This window comes from Engraulis encrasicolus, chromosome 20 (assembly GCF_034702125.1).
Source record: "Engraulis encrasicolus isolate BLACKSEA-1 chromosome 20, IST_EnEncr_1.0, whole genome shotgun sequence".
NCBI lineage: Eukaryota > Metazoa > Chordata > Actinopteri > Clupeiformes > Engraulidae > Engraulis > Engraulis encrasicolus.
In genome coordinates this window covers 38,817,037-38,823,630 of record NC_085876.1, presented here as the reverse complement: position 1 = coordinate 38,823,630, position 6,594 = coordinate 38,817,037, and positions in this window count along the sequence as shown.

Sequence of the window (6,594 nt, the reverse complement as noted above, 5' to 3'; positions counted from 1 at the left end):
CACTGACGCCAAGCCAAGCTGCTAAGGACCCCCCCCCCCCCTAAGAAGATTGGAGACGCTGTGTCCGTGTGTTATGTGCCCAAGAGATGGAATACCCTCCCCATCGAGATCCGATCAGCCAGCTCCATCGACTCCTTCAAGAAGCAGCTGAAGACCCACCTTTCCACCCTTGCCTACTCTGCCAAGCTGCCAAGGCGTCACAGCATCCCAGTTGCCGCAGCATCCTTACTGTTCACAACCAGCCCTGGCAGGGGGCTCTCCTAGGTGGCCGCTGGTCTCTCCTGAGGTTTCTTCCTGACTATATGAGGTTTTTGTCTCAGACCTTATTGTGCTTTCCCCCCCTATAAACTAAGAATCAAGTGAAAAGGGAGTTTTTCCTCACCCTTGATGCCACCAGGGGCCACATCTGAGTGCTCAGATTCAGTGTGACTATCTATGACATGATGGACCCAGCTACTGTGGACCTTACGCCTCTATGAATCCTGGGCCCAACCTATGTGGACCTTATGACTCTACAATCTCTATCTAGAGGTATGTCTTCTTCTTCTGTCTTCTTGCTATCCTCTCTTGTTTCTGTGTGAGAAAGGGGTGATACACTCACAGATGCGCCTGAGAGGACCCCTCAGTGTAGCTTTTTCATAGAGCTTGAAAGTCCCGCCCCTTAGTTCCGCATTTCACACGACATAAGCTGACCATCTAACAACATGGTAGCGAGTAAATATCTTCCGATCTCAGTGATTATATGCGCTGTGCTACAAATATGCTGTTTAAGAGGCTAGATAAAGATTATTCATACAGAAGTATCAATGGTTTGTTCCGAGGCCGTCTGCATGAAAAATGTGAATAAACACAGCTTTCTAAAAAGTTTAGGAGTTCGTACGAAAAATTCAACAAAAATATCAGAAACAACATGTGGGGCTCGTGGCACAACACAGAGGGGATCGAAATATCATTTAAATACCGCCATTGGATTACATGCTTCGATTTTCGGCTAAAAACGCTGTTGAGGTCCCATGAAATAGGGGAAGTGATGTCACTTTCAAGCTCTATACAGAAGGGGCGGGGAAGTGAAGGAGTGACAAGCAAAAAAAAAAGAACAGAGGGAGAGATGATATGACTGGTTGAAAAGATGAAGACAAGCAAAGAAACAGAAATAAAGGTAGTTGGTAAGTTTCAAGGAGAATTCTGGAACTGCGTGAAGCTGAACCTGCGTGAAGCAAGAAAATAACGAATAGCGTTACCAAAAGGCTTGATTAACCCGCCTCCCCCGGTTTGCTACTGGTCGAGGCCACAAAGGGCTGTGCCCTTAGTCCCAATAGAAATTCTCTGCTCCAATCACATCACTGCATTGAACACGCCTCTACCTAGGGCCGTTGGATCTGTTTAAAGTTGATTGCTTCTCGACAGAGTGGGTGGAGTTCCTCGATTTCTCCGGAGCTCAGAAAAATGTTGCATTGCTCTTAGTCTTGACCTGACTTAGTAGCAACGCCAAAGGTGTTGCGTCACTAGGAGGACGTAGCCTGGCTAGGCAATCTCAGGAGCCATTCCATGTGGCCCGAAGAGATATTACAAGGAAGACAACTTTTAATACAAATTCATACGCTCTCTCAACATTCTTAAAATGGCTGCCGGGGACTAAAAGGGGACTTAAAGGGACACTGTGTGAGATTTGTAGTTGTTTATTTCCAGAATTCATGCTGCCCATTCACTAATGATACCTTTTTCATGAATACTTACCACCACCATCAAATTCTAAGTATTCATTATGACTGGAAAAATTGCCCTTTCATACATGAAAAGGGGGATCTTCTCCATGGTCCGCCATTTTGAATTTCCAAAAATAGCCATTTTTAGCTGCGAAAATGACTGTACTTGGACCATACTAGAAAATATTTGTTTATTACTTAGTAAACTTTCATGTAAAGATCAAATTTGGCAATAGGCATCCCAATTTCAATAAGCAGTATAGTTGCAGTACCTTTTTTGACCATTTCCTGCACAGTGTCCCTTTACAGTTATGTCAACATACAATGTTTCTTATTATTGACACGCCAATTTGCCTACGACATTTGGCCCTTCGGACAAAAAATATGATTATATTTTAGACCAAATGTGGCCCTTACGCCAAAAAAAAATGCCCACCCCTGCAGTAGACCCTATCTCTATGAAGATTATTCTGTCTCTGTCTCTCTCTCTCCGTTCCTTCATCTCCTTGCTCTCTTTTGGCAGATGCAGTCAGAAGAGCCAGATGCAGTCCACATGCGGCCCAGGTGTCGCCCCCAACTGCAGCAGTGTACATTCCAGTTTTGATACTGCAGCACAACACCTGCTTTTCTTGTGAATTGCCTGCTTGTCTTGTACATTCACATTCAATGCGGTTTTAGGTTCGAGGAACATGTTAATTGTTTGTAGACTACTGATTTGAAGTGTCACTTCTGTTTTAGTGATGGCTGAAAATGTGCGGCCAGACTTAAGTTCTTGGTTTTGAAATGTGGACCCTATGAAATTCTAATTGAATAGCCCTGCCCTAGGGCTTAGCATTTGACACACAATGTGGATGTTTTACCTAAAGGCTTTAGCAATGTATATTTTACCTAAAGGCAACTTGCTTTCATTCTTATCAAACATAACCATTCAATCGTCCTAACATTTACACAGGCTATGGCTAGCCTTAATTAAGTTGTTACTTGATTAGAGCCAATTATCTGCACATTTTTGCTCACCTAATTTAATACTATTTAAGACCATTTTAAGACGAGAAGAATTAAGACCACCACACGGGGACTGTGTGTGTGTGTGCATGCATTTTTTGTTGATATTGCTATTGCTTTATATTGCTATAACACAATGAAATGCATATAATAAAAAATGTAGCCTAATATGACTATTGTGCTCGTATAGTGTAGCCTTCTGCAAACACATAGTGTAAACAGTAAGGAAGAATTGATCTGGAGGAACCCTTTGGAAACCAAGCATGCTCAGCATACAGCACAGGCAGAAATGTTGTGGGCCTAATGATTCTCTTGGCTTGGCTTAACGCATGTTTTAATAGCCCATGACAAAAAACTGAGCATGCATGCAACAGTGGAATGCAGAACTCATGCTCACTGTGTTATTTTGTTCTCAATGCCTACCAAGAATGGTGGAGGATACACCATTTTGCAATGGAACTCTTAATTTGAATATCGTCTTCATTGGATTCATGAAGAGTGGCCTCGTAATTAGGCCTATGTGTGTTGTCCCTCTTATCAGGAAATTTTCATTTACAAAAAAAAAGCAAATTTATATGTCATTCTTGGTTGTGACATTTTATTGCTTTACAATAAAGTGTACTGATTAACAAAGAAAATGTAAAAAAGACAAAACCTTGTAAAGCCCCTTTTCATTCACTTCCAGATGACAAAGTACACAAGACATACAGTTTGACGGTGTTCACCTTTTATTTAATGTTATAAGTATAATTATTTCATGGTTTTATTTTATGATATGATTATATATGATATTACCCATCCACCCATTTCTGAGAAGAAAAAAATGTCCTTGACAACAAAAAATGTAGTCTATTTGTTGTCAAATGTATTTGTTGTCAATGCATTTCACCTCCCAACAAATCTGTATCCCTGGTCACCCCGCCCCAACACACCTCACCCAACCCCACCCGAACCGACATCAAATCTGTATCCCTGATGGCCCACCCCCTGTCCATCACTGCCTCAGGACCCTCCTTGGGGCCACACTGCCGTTGACGTGGCAGCTCTTTGCGGCCTGGGCGGCTGCTCTTAGGACGGGACTCAGGAGGGCCTTGTGCTGACGCTGCCTCTGGGGTTGGCGATGCTGGGGTCGGCTCAGCTCCTCACGCCTGAAGGGCTGCTGCTGCTTCTGCTGCTGCTGCTGGTGCCACTTCTGCTGCTGGTACTGCTTCTGCTGCTGGTGCCACTTCTGCTGTTGCTGATACCGCTCCTACTGCAGTTGCTGCTGATGCTGCTGGTACTGCTTCTGCTGCTGGTACTGCTGCTGGTGCCACCTCTGCTGCTGCTGCTGCTGCTGCTGGTGGTGCCACCTCTGCTGCTGCTCCAACTCCAACTCCAACTCCCATTTGTCATTGTGACACAGCACTCCACAGCACACAAGTGAACACTGCACACTGCACACAACGAAATTGCATTTATGCCTCACCCGTGCAAGGGGGCAGCCCTCAGTGGCGCCCCATGGGGAGCAGTGCGGTGGGACGGTACCATGCTCAGGGTACCTCAGTCATGGAGGAGGATGGGGGAGAGCACTGGTTGATTACTCCCCCCACCAACCTGGCGGGTCGGGAGTCGAATCGGCAACCTCTGGGATGCAAGTCTGACGCCCTAACCGCTCATCCATGACTGCCCACTGCTGGTACTGCTGCTGCTTCTGCCGCTGCTGCTGGTGCTGCTGGTGCCACTTCAGCTGCTGCTGATACCGCTGCTGCTGGTTGCAGTGTTGCTGCTGTTGCTGCTGCTCGTACTGCTTCTGCCGTTGCTGCTGCTGCTGCTGGTGCCACTTCAGCTGCTGCTGATACCGCTGCTGCTGGTGGTGCTGCCACTCCTGCTGCTGCTGCTGGTTGCAGTGCTGCTGCTGCTGCTGCTGCTGCTGCTGCTGCTGCTGCTGGTACTGCTTCTGCTGCTGTGGCTGCTGCGGCTGCTGCCACTTCTGCCAGTTCTGCTGCCAGTGCTGCTGCTGCTGCAGCTGCTGCTGCTGCTGCTGCTGCTGCTGCAACTGCTGCTGCTGCTGCTGCTGCTGCTGCTGCTGGCGCTGCCACAGCTGGCACCACTGCTGCTTCAGCTTGTTGAACTGATAACGGAGGAGAAAGGCAAAAGGCCTAGGCTACTTACTCAGCTTGCCGCTGGCTCTCCACTCCTCCTCGGCCTTCTTCCTCTCAGCTGCGAGCCGCCGCAGGTCGATCCACCCGAGCCACCACGCTCTCTCGTCCTCCTGCTCATCGCGAGCCCGATCTAGCTGGCCTCTCTCCCAGTCCCCACCACCAACCGGCCCGATCACCGGAGACCCGGCGGAGCCACTCCCCACCTTGGAGGGCTTGATCGGGGTAGGGGAAGGGGAATGAATCGCAGTCGGTTTCTTGGATCTCGTGCGAAAAGTCGTGCGACCTCATGCTTGTGTCAAATGAAAGTGAGAAGATTTCACGGAGCATTCCAGTTTTAAGCCCAATGAACGTTCTACACATTTCTTCACAGTGGTTGTGAAGTGATTCAAATCAAAATTTTAGAATGCTCATTTGCCAGTTTCGTCGCACAGATAGAGACAGAGACGCCCTACTGCATTTAGATCTAAGAAAATCTTTGGCTAGCCTACTGTTTCCGATGATGATGAGGAGGTGACGTTATTAATGATTAGGCCTATTATTAGACTACATATAGGCCTACATTTTATAATAATAATAATAATAATAATAATAATAATAATAGACTAATAATAGCCTAATAGCCTAATTGTATTTGTATAGCACTGTATCATTCAAGGCATGCAACTCAAAGTGGGAAAAAAACATCAATGTTAGAGATGGATTTAAAAGGAGAAGTAGAGTAGAGTATTATTATTATTATTATTATTATTATTATTATTATGTCCACACGCATGTTTCTTTTGGTGAAGTTCAACCTCCTACTATTGATGGCATTCATACAGCCCCAAACCACGCCAGTCCCACTACCAGGCATGGTCCCACTACCAGGCATGAGACCAGACACTTTTCTTTGTACAAATCACTTTTTACCATCACACATGCTTGACACCATCTCAAGCATTTTTTATAATGGTCTCATCAGAGACAAGCAGACAATGCTGGAACCATGTCCTGCCTACCGATAACAATAAGATAAACACATTCTACTTCAGACGGTGTCAAGCATCTGTGGTCTTAAACAGTGATTTATACAAAGAAAAGGGCCCCATGCTTTTACGTCAATCATGGTAGTGGGATGTGGTTTGGGGCTGCCTGAATGCCATCAACACCAGAAAGCTGAATTTCACCAAAGAAACATGCAAGCCAATAGCCCTTGACTACTGAAGCAGATCATGTCTCTCTGTATGGAAGTTCAACATAGGCGTGTTCTCACTTTTGCACCAGCATGATTTCACAAAAATGAAAAAATGTCATCTAAATTATATCATTAAGTTATTAACCTTACTTTTCTGTTGTAAGATAAACAGAAGTTGTATTAAACTGACCCTATGCACATTTTGGAAATAACGTGTGTGCTTATTGATATGCATGTTGTTCAAAATGTATAGGCCTACTTTTCAACAGGGGTGTAGTGTACTCATTATTGCAGAGCAGAGCAGAAGTGGCATTAAATACATGCGTTAGTCATATACAGTATATCACGAAAGTGAATACACCCCTCACAGTTTTGCAGATTTTTGAGTATAGGCAGTCATGGGTGAGCGGTTAGGGCGTCAGACTTGCATCCCAGAGGTTGCCGGTTCGACTTCCGACCCGCCAGGTTGGTGGGGGGAGTAATCAACCAGTGCTCTCCCCCATCCTCCTCCATGACTGAGGTACCCTGAGCATGGTACCGTCCCACCGCACTGCTCCCCATGGGGCGC